We start from the raw sequence: 13,444 nt of genomic DNA, 5'->3' as shown, positions 1-13,444 counted from the left end.
ACAGAAACTTGGTGGGATGAAAGGCAAGACTGGAATGTAAACATAGAGGGGTATCACCTGTTTAGAAAGATAGAAAGGGAAAGAGGGGAGGAGACGTAGCATTATATGTTAGGGAAGGGATAGGATGCAAGGCATATCAACTATCTGGAGCTACTGGTAGTGTTCAAGGCACTCTGTGCTTTCCAGACCATCTTGGAAGGAAAGACTGTACAAATTGCATCAGACAACATTGTGACCATGTTCTATGTAAACAAACAGGGAAGGACAAGATTGGTCCAGTTAGCACATCTCGTTCTTCAGCTCTGGAACTGGTGTATCAGCCACGGCATCGACATATAAGTCATTCACCTCACTGGTACTGAGAATGAGGAAGCCGACTCCCTGAGCAGACATATGTCCACGATACACAAGTGGAAGCTGGATCGACATATCTGCCATCATTTCTTCGAGCAGTGGGGAACACACAGTATAGACCTCCTTGCCACTCACAAAAACTCCATGTACAGAGCCTATTGCTCCTGAGCGGGCATAGGTCCAAACTCCATCGGAGATGCACTCATGGAGGGACAAGCCATTCTATGTGTAACCCCCGATTCCATTAACAAGGACAGTAGTGAAGATCAGCCAAGACAACGCTTGTGGGATCCTGATCACCCCATGGTGACCCCACCAATCATGGTTCCCCACTCTGCTGCAACTGTCCAGAAACACTTATATTCATCTTCCCCAAGTTTCGCACTTTCATTCGCACTGTTCATTGCCCAGCAACAAGGTGCAATTCAACATCCAGATTTACACTTCTTAAAACCGACAGCATGGCTCATCCAATGAGTTCCACACGTACAATCCTTTCGGTACCAACATCAGCTTCCAATTCCATAGAAACCTCGGATTCGTCAGCAGTCTCTACATCAATGACAACCTCTGTACCGTTCTCAGCCTTGGGATCAACAATACCAACCTCGGCACTTTGGTACCGAGAATAACCTCAGGATCGACAAACTTGCACCCGGACTTTCAATTCATCCTACATTCCACATTGAGGCCAAACACACAATGGTCATACAGTTTAAAATGGAAGTGTTTCACATACTTCACAACCACCAATAATTTTTCTCCTCAATCTGTGACCATCAAGAACATTCTGCAATTCTTACTCTCATTACACTGCAGAGGCCTCAAACCTTCTTCTATCAAGGTGTATGTTGCAGCCATTTCACACTTTAGAGGACACAGAGGGTTCATTGGTGTTCTCTCATCAATTAATACACCACTTCTTGCAAGGATTACAAAACCTTCACCCTCCGATCCAATCGATCATCCCCACATGGAGCCTCTCCGTTGTTCTGCAGGCCTTAACGAAGTCACCATTCGAACCTGTGGCTACTGTTGATCTCAGACTACTGTCTTGGAAAACTGCCTTCCTAGTTGCTATAACATCAGCAAGAAGGGCTAGTGAGCTTTGTGCCTTTTGGGTTAACCCATAGCTCAGTTTTCATAAAGAAAAGGTGGTTCTTCACACAGATGCAACTTTTCTCCCTAAGGTGACAACGGCCTTTCACTTTAATCAAGACATTGCTTGCCGGCATATTGTCCAGCACCATCGACACCAATGAAGCATTCCTTACACTGCCTCAATGTGCGCTGATTCTTAGCATTCTAATGATCCTGAACCAAATCAGTCAGAAAAACCAAATGCTTATTTGTCAAATATTCTGAACATGATAAAGGAACACCAATAGGGACTGAACACCTATTGAAATGGATTGTGGAAACAATTCAACTCTCATACCAACTAGCTAAGCTGGACTTGCCTATCACTCCAAAAGGGCATTCTACAAAAGCCACGGCTACTTCTTCTGCCCTGCATGCAGGCATGCCAGTACAGAATGTATGCAAAGCTGCTACATGGTCAACCCCATGCTGTCAGGGTCCGGGGTATGGACAGCTAGGTATCAGGTCAGAGCACCAGGACCCATATGTTCACTATGCTATACAGGTCTATTCAAAATCATGGTCAGGCAGTCCAGAGATCAAAGCAGGTAACCAAAGTGCAAGGTAGGCCAGTCCGAATAGTGAAGAGTAGTCAAAGCTGGTAAAGAGTCAAAAGCCAGAGAGACAAGCTGAGGAGAAGCAGTACCTGGAATTGGTGACGGCAGACGCAGTCTCAGAGAACTCCAACAACACCAAAGACCTTTGTTACTGAGACTGAGTCTGAAGGGAAGAGCTTGTTCTTATATAGCTCTTCCCTCAGGGCTTCCAGGTGGTGTTCATAACAGCCCAAGTGGCCACAGCTAACCGTTGGCCCAGTCCTGCAATCACCAAGGCTGATATTCTGGGCAGTAGATGGAGCCCTGACACTGCCTCAGAACCTCACATGTGCACTTTTGTGAGACACTATCGTCTAAACATCAGAGCCCGAAAGGATTGCTTCTTTGGCCATGCCATCTTATCAACTGTTCTTCAGTAATGACACCATACTGCCTCCTGATGGGTAAGCTTGGTAGTCACCCATATATGTGTGACGCACAGAAACCACAACAAAGAAAGGCAGGTTGCTTACCTGTAACTGTCATTCTTCAAGTAGTCATCTGTGCATTCACACAACCCACCCGCTGGCCCCAAAGTCACTCAGTGTCAGTGACTAGGTCTCTATTTCACTGGGTTAGCATTCTTGCAATTTTACTGTACTTAAGTTTTTTCCTTGCCAGTACCAGCTGGAGGCGAACGGGCAGTCTTCAGCTGACTAGGGGGTGCAGAGTTCCCGCCAAAAACCGTTAAAGCTACAAAATCTTCTCAAATACAGGCACTGCGCAGGCACAGCACTCACCCATATATGTGTGAATGCGCTGAGGACCACTCGAAGAACAACAGTTACAGGTAAGCAACCTGCCTTTTCCCTCTCCTCATACACTTCCAAACTCCACCCATACATCCTCAGTCACCAACCAATCACGTCACTCAATCATTGGTTGTTTTATTTGTGGTTTTAAATTATGGCTGAGAAACTCCAAATTTTTAATGTTATTCTATTCTTTATTTTCTTTGTAAGCCACCCCGAGGCTTCGGCGATGAGTGCGGCATAAAAATGTTATAAATAAATAATACAAGTCATTAAACTACCCACTCCTCCACAATCGTCTCAGACTTATCAACATTCCACCACGGAAAGAGATCAAGGCCTATGTCTTAACCAAGCCCAAACAACATATTGGACACAGCTGCACATTTTACACCTCTTTTTCTAAACTGAAAAGAAGCCCTGGTGATGGCCTTTGGGAGCCAGAGATCAGTGGGAAGGGATTCTTAAGCCACTCTCTTCCCGCAGTTCATGTGCTCAAACCCTTTCCCCCAAGCAGCTTTCCATACAGCAATGGAACGATACAGGATATTCTCTTCTCTGACACTCTTTTGCTATGAATGGCAGGCACCAAGGCTGCTTTTTCCATTATTAAAAAGGGATAGCAAAGCAAATGATGTATTTTTCTGGTTTTATTATATTTTATTGTACTTTATTATCTTGTCTTATAGATTGTTGTATGAGGAAACATGTCATGCACATGCACTTTGGCAAGATTCCCAGGCATGCACAAGAAACTGACCATTTTGCTGGAACTGACAGCTCAGAGTCTGAGGATGATGGGGAGTTGGCTGAACCAGAAGAGGCTCAGAACTTCAACTCTAATAAAAGGATTGCTTTTTTAAAATAAGTTTTATTCTTAATAGATCTAACAAAAAGAGAAATAAAAAGTCATCAATCATCAAAAACATCAGACCTACTGGGTCAGCCCCCCACGTTTTTTCTTTTTATGTTAAACTATAAACATATTTAAATCTATGCATATTCCCGTTTCTCTAGCCAATAATAAAAAGAGTCCCAGATTTGATAGAAGTCTGTATCTTCTTTCTCCTTCAGAGACAAAGTCAATCTGTCCATTTCGGCACAGTCCAAGTCTTTTTTAGAATCAGTTCATTGGTAGGTGGCTCTTCACTCATCTGATGTTGGGCAAGCAATCCTTGCCGCAGTAGTTACATGTAAAATCAAATACATTGCTTGTTTACCAACACCATCAGGTACAATGCCTAATAAGAAAACTTCAGGTTTAACTGTTAGAGGTTTTTGTAACATTTCCTCAAGCCATTTGTGGATTTTAATCCAATACTTTATTGCCTTATCACAGGTCCACCACATGATAAAAAGTACCTGGTTTGTGTTTACATTTCCTACATTCATTTGACATATTTGGAAACATCGTAGCTAACCTATCTGGCGACAAATGCCATCTATAAAACATTTTCTACAGGTTTTCTTTGTATGAGGTCACTAATATTACTTTAATATTTCTTCCCCACAGCTTTTGCCATTTCTCTAACTCAATATTATACCCAAAATTTTGTACCACGTTATCATAGTTTCCTTAACCTGTTCATCTTCCATTCTCTTATCTAATAAGAAGTTATATAACCTTTTAATCATTTTCTCATCTGATTTAAGAATCACATGGTCAAATGCTGTTAACTCCTTATAAAAACCCCACATTTTATAGTCTTTAACATGTCTCAATTGCATTTGAACCTTGTGCCACCAAGAAATATTAATTCCTTGTTCTTGTATTTCTTGATTCAATTTCAATCCTCCATCATTATCCAAAATATCATCGTATCTCACAATCATATCAAAATTCAGAGCATTTGGATATACAAGAGCTTCCATAGGCGAAAGCCATCTTGGTAATTTAGTATAGTTTTATCTTTAACTTTTCCCACACTGATATTAATGATTTCCTAATATAATAATTTAAGAAACAACTATGTACCTTACATTTGTCATACCACATTTAAGCGTGCCAACCCATTTGCAATCATGCCCTTCAAGATACAAAATTCTCTTATTTCTTAAAGCTATCCATTCTTTTAGCCACATTAAAACAGAAGCTTGATAATACAACATCCAATCAGGAAGACCAAAACCCCCATTCCCTTTAGCCTCCTGGAGCATTTTTAATTTAATCCTTGGTTTCTTCTTTTTCCATATAAATCTCGAGATTTGGGTATTTAAATTGTCAGAGAATTTTTTGTCAATTTTTATGGGAATCATTTGGAATAAAAACAAAAGCTTTGGTAATATATTTATTTTAGCTAGTGCTATTCTTCCCAACAAGGATAATTGCAAATTAGCCCATTTTTCCGAGTCACTCTTAATTTCCTTAAATAGTTTATCATAATTACCTTCTTTCAATGTAGTACATTTAGCTGTAAGGAAAATTCCCAAATATTTAACCTTTTTGACAATTTCAAGATCTACTTGTTCCACCAAAGTTTTTCTCTGCTCCAATGTAAGATTTTTTACTAACAATTTTGTCTTGTCTCTGTTTATTTTCATCCCAGTAACATCGCCATGTTCTTCGATCCTTTGTAGAAGTTTGGACATTGTTACCAAGGGTTCCTCAATAATAAAAACTAAGCCGTCTGCAAATGCTTGCAATTTATAGCATTCATCTCTAATTCTAGTGCCTTTAATATCCATATCATCTCTAATATTTCTATTTAACACTTCTAAGGTCAATATAAACAGCAATGGTGATAAAGGGCATCCTTGTCTTGTGCCCTTTTGTATGTCTGTAGTGTTTGTAAATTCTCCATTAACTATAATCCTAGCAGACTGGTTTTGACAGATGCTTAATACTGCATTGATAAATTTTTCACCAAACTCCATTTGAACTAGTTGTTGCTTCATAAATTGCCAATTGACATTGTCAAAGGCCTTTTGTGCGTCCATGAATAATAACGCCTTTGATTTTTCAGAGTGTGCATCATAATACTCTAAAATGTCCAAGATGATTCTCATATTCCTCATTTGCCTTTTAGGTAAAAAGCCATTTTGGTCTGGATGTATGAAGTCTGTTAAATACTTCTTTAGTCTTTCTGCCATTACAGAAGCAAAAATTTAAACTCTGATAAAAGAATTGTTGTAATGGACAGGCCTGCCCCTATAGACCCAGTCTCTCAGTACCAGTCTGAGCCTGCTCTGGATGTAAGTAGCTCAAGGACACCCATGAAGTCCAGTTCTCCTGCTTCTGGGAATGAACAACCAAAACATCCTGAGGAAGGAGATTTGGAAATGGATAGTCTCTTGGATGAAGAACACCAGCCCTCTGAAGAGGTGGACCTGAGGGTCTGTTGCTACAGCCGCAGGCAGGTCCAATTAGGGGCTCAGAGTGCAGAACGCAGGCATGCCTGGTTCTACAGCGCCCCTCTTTCCAGAGCCAGGCCCTAAAAGCTTTTTGGTAATGGGGGTCAGAGAGGGTTCAACATCTTATTTTGTGCATGCTCAGAGGCTTGTGTATGCTTAGATACTTCTACATAGAATAAAGAGGCTTACAAGAAGTGCTGGGAAGTCTGTCTTACTGAGAAGGGAACACCTAGCTCATGACACAGTATAGATATGAAATAAATATTAATAAAATGCCACTTTCTAGTCTATAACATAACAGTTTAGTCCATAAGTAAACCCAGGGGCAAAGAGAGAAAAATAATTGTGGTAGGAATCCAAAGTCATCACAACTCCTTCAAACAGATGCTCATAATTTGGAGAGCATTTCACAAGTGCATAAATATATTTGAGAATATTTGTTCTTATAAATATTGTCTTTTTAAAAAAGGAAGTTATGGGCAAAAAGAAGGCACAGCCACAAGAAATCTGCCTGCAATAGTGACAATAATTAAGTTGTCCAGAAGAGTACATACTTTTCACAAATTGCAATGGTGCACAATGAGTATTGATCTACATTGTTGCATAACAAATTAAAATCTGTCCTGGAGAAACAATTAATGAATATAATTAGATGGAATGTTTGATAGCACAACGTTGCTTGGCATACATTAATGAAAAAGTAAAAAATGTATTAACCTACTAAGTTCAGTTTTGCACCACAGCTAAATCATTTATGTTTTTGAAAAACAGCGAACAAAATAGATAAACCATTTGTAAAAATAGTGAAGGTTTATTTCTCTCATAGTTCGCCATATTTGCATCAGTCCTCAAGGTTGCTTGTTAGCAACTTCCACAACTGATTTTGTGTAACTGTGAAATGTGGGTCACACTCACAGCCAGCAAATCATTTTGTAAAAAATGTAATGTAGTCAATTGCACTATAGTCAATGTAGTCAATTTCACTATATTATACTTGTATAGCTAAGTAAGCCAGATTAGTTCAGATGGCCATAGCATCCCACTCCACTTAAAGAATACCAAACATTTCCAACTTAACATTTATTAAAGCAAACTTTTCCCAAATCTTTTCACAGGACAGGATGCCTTTCTTTGGCTTTAATGAAGGAAACTATGGTACAAAATGCCAGCTTTGCCCAGAGTCACAGAAAGAAGCCTACAGCAGTACAGACCTAGCTGAGGGTCACGACATATGTGTTGTCCCCAAGAAGGAAGGAAGGAAGGAAGGAAGGAAGGAAGGAAGGAACCCTGAGGGCAGCTAGCAGTTGCTGGTTCACAACTCTCCCAGATTAAAACAATTCTACAGGGACAAACAGCTTAATTTTGGATGCAAGGTAAAAGGGGAGATTTCTGCCTTTCATAAAGATCAGAAAAATAGGGTATTGATTTATGAACTCTGACAAATTAAGCTTTAAAAACTCTCAAAGGGAAGATCCTTTCTAGAACTGAGAGATATGATTCTGTGGGAAGAAACATAAGAAGACTTAATTATAATTCTTTTTTACTGCTGCTCACTAATTTGAGCTGAACAAGCATACTACTCATTAATTAACTGACTGTGCACAGAAATTCTGGTACTGATAATACCTCGAAAGAAAGAGAAAGATAATACATTCCTGAATTGTTGATGCAATATTCGCGTGATGTTTTGTGATATGTGCTGAATATATCTCCTAGCACAAAGTGCTCCATCTCAAGGGCAGCTTAGGTCACAGAAACAACAGAAGAATCAGAAACCTTCAGCTCTTAATCTAAGATTGCATGTTCAGATATAGATATAGATATTTGGGAAGGTGTAAAAGTAGAAGTTTAAAGAGGAAATGGAGATGTGAGGGAAGGGAAGGGGAGAAGATTATTATTTATAAGATTATGGATGTTGTTAAGAAAATATTGGAAGAGAATAATAGAGAAGTGAAGAATCTAATTAAAGATCTGAAAGTTGATTGGAAACTCAAATCTCAAAATATTATCACCCAAATTAAAGAGGATAATAAGAAAATGTTTTTGAGACTGGAAAAAGAAATATTGTCTTTGGACAATAGACTTCAAGAAACAAAGAAAATGGTGATGGCCAATACATCATAATTAGATCAGCAGGCAATACAAATATCTGAACTGGAAAAAAGTTATTTCATTGGAGAATTCAAATTGCAGAATTAAATACTTGCTAGAACAACCATAACCAGAGGGAAAAAAATCTTTTAAAAGGTATTATTAAATGGATTAAAGTAATAGTCCCAGATGTAAAATGGGAACAAGAAGATTTTGAAAGGTTACATCAAGCTGGCTACAAGCAAGGACCCAGGATGTCCCCAAGATTCTCAAACTACTACAAGAAAGAAAGATTTGTGGAAATGAGAGAAAAAGTGGTGCAATGTTCATCATCATAGAGACAAATTAAGGCTGTCTTAATGAAGAATAACATCAAATATAGTTTGGGATATCCAGTGTTTATTGAAGTTCTTTATAAGTGGAAGTTCTAAAGAAAAAAATGCCAGAATAGGGGAAAGCTTACTGTGTGGATGGGGACTTACTGAAGAAGGAGAAGACAAAGGAAGTCTTTAAGAAAGGCCCTGGCAGTGGTACAGATTTAAGAACTGGTACTTGATAGAACAGACCAAAATGTATGAAGACCAACAAGCAGAAGAACAGGGAGCAGTTGGTGGAATCTCTCTGGTACAAAGCTCTACTCTGATAGATGAAGGACAAGTGGAAAAGAAGATGATGAAGAAACAACAAGAAGGTGTGCAGGTTGGTGGGGCTCCCCATCTCCTACTCGGGAGCAAGCCAAGGGAGATGCTCTGTAGGGAATGAAGAGATGGTGAAGCTGACACCAAGGGTGGCAGGCATGTCAACTACAGGGTGTTTGGTGGGGGAGCCATGCACCCAGCCCAGCACTGAGCCCCCAGGTGTGCAGGGGGAAAAAGCAAAGGTGGAAGGGGGCAGAAGGGGTGTGGCACTGGCCGTATAAAGAAGGTGAGGAAAGGGAGGAGGAGTGGACGTGGTGTGGAGACAGGAAGGGCGGTGGCGGGAAGAGGAAACAGGCGGTAGGAGAATAGGGCTTGGGAGGTAGGAAGGCAGCTTAACCCCCAAAGTCTAGGACAGAGGCAGGGGTCAAAGTCTGGACGCAGCTCACCCTTCTCTCCTGGGAAGAAGGATCACTGCAAGGGAGAGGCACAGCCTGGGAAAAGTTAGAGAAGGCAGAGAAAGTGCCCTGTAGTGTGCACATAAGGAGACAAGCTGGTCAGGAAGGGGAGTGTCAGTGTGAAAGCTGAGACTCTGCAGAAGTGGATGGCAGCCCCTAGGAACGCTGACAGGCAGTGTTGGAGGTGATGCTCTCTGTCTTAGCAGAGTGTGCCTACTGTAAGAGAGACAACCCCTTCCTCAACTAAGACTCTGTAAAAAGCAGACAGCAGCTCTGCAGTCTCTGTAGCCATTCATATATTAAAGGTGTTGCATTGCTGACCAGGACAGTGCATGGTGACGGAAACAATGGGGCGGGGGGGTTCAAAGTTCCCTTCCCCACTGACTCCACTATACCAGTGGAGAATGCAGGCAGGGCACAAGGAGGGGGCACAACAAGCCTTCCCTCTAACCAGGCAGAGACTTGGATGGCAGAGCAGCAGAAACAACAAGCTCGAGAACAGCATCTAACCCAGCAGTTGGGCCTCCCAACAAACACGGTTAATGGAACAGGTGTCTAATGCCCAACTACAAAGCCAGAGTGCATTACTATAGCAAGTGCTAGGAGGTTTGTGCCCACCCCAGGTGAAGGCTGAAGGCGGCGTCTCCACAGAAGCCCATGGGGGGGATGGCCCCTATACGCATATCAAAAATGACCCCAGAGGATGATACTGAAGCCTTTCGAAACACCTTGCTGCAAAGTGGCCCAAGGAACAGTGGCCCCTCATAGTGATGCTGTGCCTGACTGGACCTGCCCAGGAGGTGTTGGATACACTGACCCCAGAGGCTGCAGGCCAGTATGACCAAGTGAAGGCAGCTATCCTGGGGATATTGAATATATACAAAGAAACTTTCTGCAGGCAGATAAGGAACATGAATTCAGCCACCTTGGGTGGTGGAGCAGAAGAGTAAGGTGAATGGCTTGCACAGGCTAAAGCCAGCATTATGCACAGCAGAGCAGGTGGCTGAGTTCGTGCTACTGGAACACTTTGTGACTGTATTACCAGCACAGGCACAAAATTGGGTGAGGTGCCAGAAGCCAGAGACATTGGAGGAGGCCATTAAACTGGTGGAAACTTATGTGGCAGCGGCAGAGCCAGGAGAAGGGGCTTGGTGGGGAAAGCCTTGGCTCAAGGGGCATTCCAGGAAGGGACCAGAGACCTCAAACTGGGGAGGTAGGCCAAGGTGTGGACCAAGTGGCATATGTGGTCAGGCCAGCCTGGGCCAACGAGCTGGGGCCAAGGACCAGGCTGGCCAGAAAATTTTGGGCAAGGTGTGGCAGCTCCCTCACCCTCTTGTACAGAGGCCAGCAAACCCATAGAGGCAGGGGCTAAGCCAGTAGTTTGCTTTACATGTGAGAAGGAAGGGTACATACAACAAGAGTGTCCTCTCATGAGTGTGATTACATGGAGGCCTGGTTACCAGCCCAGGCCTAGCAGGTGAAGGCTTGGGTGGATGGCAGGGAGGTCAGAAGGCTTGTGGACACGGGATGTAGCCACACCCTAGTACAGCAAGCATGCAGTAGCACCCTGAATGAGATACTGCTGATGCAGTGCATTCATGGAGATGTCAAACCATATACCACCCGATGGGGAAAGGTGAAGGTGCAGGGGCAAAACCAATTTTGTAAAGTGGGGGTTGTACCCAGCCTGGCTTATGGGCTCATAGTGGGGCACGACTGGCCTCACTTTGAGGAGCTCATAAGGGAGGTGTTGGAAGGGGAGTCCTTGGTTGGGGGGGAGGTTGATATAGGACTCCTACCACCTTGGGTATCAAAAGCCCAATGGTTTTCTAGGCCCTGTCTTGTGCCAGGCCCATGCTGGTCCAGAGTCGAGCCAAAGGAGAGTCCAGGGACCCTATTTTGACATGGCTGGGGATTTATTGTACTCGGTGGTGCCAGCTCATGGAGATAAGCCTGAACTTAGACAATTGCTGGTCCCCGAACCCCTCAGAATGTCATTTCTAAGGATGGCCCATGACATACCTGTGGCAAGACACCTGGTGGTTGAGAAGACCTTGGAGAGGCTCATAGGCCAATTTTACTGGCTGGGGGTATATGCCCAGGTCAGGTACTGTCTATCCTTCCCAGAGTGCCAGAAGGCCCAAGGGCAAGGGCCTCCTGCTGGACCCCTCATCCCATTACCAGTGGTAAGGGAAGTATCTGAGTGCATAGGGACAGATGTAGTAGGGCCCTTCAAAAGGTCAGGCAAGAGGCACCTATATATTTTAGTAATAGTGGATTATACTATCTGAAACCCTGAAGCAAATCCTCTGTGGGGTATTAAGCCTAAGGCCATAGCCAATGAGTTGTTGGGGGTCTTTTCCAGTGGGTTTCCCCAAGGAGATACTATCAGATCTGGGATCAAATTCCATGAACCAAGTGCTGAAACAACTCTGGAAGACCCTAAAAGTTAAGCCTCTTCGCAACTTGGTATATCAACCCCAAACCAATGACTTGGTATATCAACCCCAAACCAAGTGATTCTATAGAACATTCAAACAGATGTTAAAGAATTTTGTGGCTGTTTGCCATACGGGAAGTGCCACAGGCCTCCATGGATTTTTCACCCTTTGAGTTATTGTACGGGAGGCACCCTCGGGGTATCCTAGACCTGGTGAGAAAGGGTTGGCAGTCCAAGCCACACAAGCCAATTCTACCCTCAAATATATCATGTAACCTTCTGAAGAAATGGAGAGAAAGAGAAAGTCAGGCTCACCTCGCTGAAAATGGTCAAGAGTGGCAGGATCTTGGGGAAGAACTGACATGGAACCCTAGCAGCCTTGCTCGGGACCCTTGCTTGAACCCTAAACAAGTAGAACAGGTAAGGTGGTCGGAGGCAGAGCTTTCAGAGATTTTCCCAGAGTTACCAGGGCACACCTACCTAATAGCTCATCCTATTGAGACCATCCCTGGGACAGTAGTCTGGGTGCCAACCCATCCCTACCTGCAGAAGTTAAGACAAGTAATAACAGATGAGGTCAGGAACATATTATAGCTTGAGGTGATAGAGTCAGTAAGTGACGAAGTACAGATTAGGGGAACTCTGGATGCGAGTGATCACTCCATCCTTTGCTTTGAGATCAGGGAACTGGGGACATGCAGCAGGTTGAGCACTAGAAGCTGGGACTTCAAGAGGGACAACTTTGGCCAACTCAAGGTCAGACTGGGGAAAGTCTTCTGGGATAGGTTACTGGAAGGAAAGCGAGTCAAGGAGGGGTGGATGTCACTCAAAAGGGAGGTGTTGGAGGCACAGGCCTTGACAATACCTCTAGTTAGTAAGGTGGGGAGGCGGAGGAGAGCGTCACCATGGATGTGAAAGGAGGTGGTTAGAGGGATTATATGAAAGAGGAACCTCCGTAAAAAGTGGGTACTGGGGCAAATAGACAAAAGGGTCTACCGGGAGGAGGAGGCCCATTGCAGAAAGATTCTTCACCGGCTAAGGCTGATTACGAGCTGAGACTTGCTAAGAATAACAAGAGCAACAAAAAGGGCTTCTTTCAGCATGTAAATAGGAAGAGGAAGGGAAGACAAGTGGTGGGACCACTAAATGAGGAGGGAGGAGATCCAGTGACTGATATGAGGGAACAGGCACAGATGCTAAATGACTATTTTGCCTCTGTGTTCTCCCCAAAGCAGGATGGGGGAGATCCGCATGGGAGATTAGATGAGACTGGGGACTTAGGGGCACAGATTAGAGTCACCCCCCTTGAAGTCCATTGTAGGAAAAACAATGGAAAGTCTCATAATGGAGAGAGATCTAGTGATGCTAGATAGGGAAGGGAGGCTGACAGCCACACAACACGGCTTCCGCAAAAACAGGTCCTGCCAGACAAAAATTATGGAATTTTATGACAAGGTTTTGAGATGGCTAGATGGAGGGAATGCAGTGGATGTGGTATACCCGGATTTCAGCAAGGCCTTTGACAAAGTGCCCCATGATGCAAGGCCTGGTTCGCCTGGGTCCTAAGGAAGATCCGATGCCACCCTCAAAGGCCCGCTGTGACGACTTTGCCAGGCATTTCAGGGAG

This window comes from Varanus komodoensis, unplaced genomic scaffold (assembly GCF_004798865.1).
Source record: "Varanus komodoensis strain SLA01 unplaced genomic scaffold, ASM479886v1 scaffold51, whole genome shotgun sequence".
NCBI lineage: Eukaryota > Metazoa > Chordata > Lepidosauria > Squamata > Varanidae > Varanus > Varanus komodoensis.
This window is presented reverse-complemented; position numbering follows the sequence as displayed.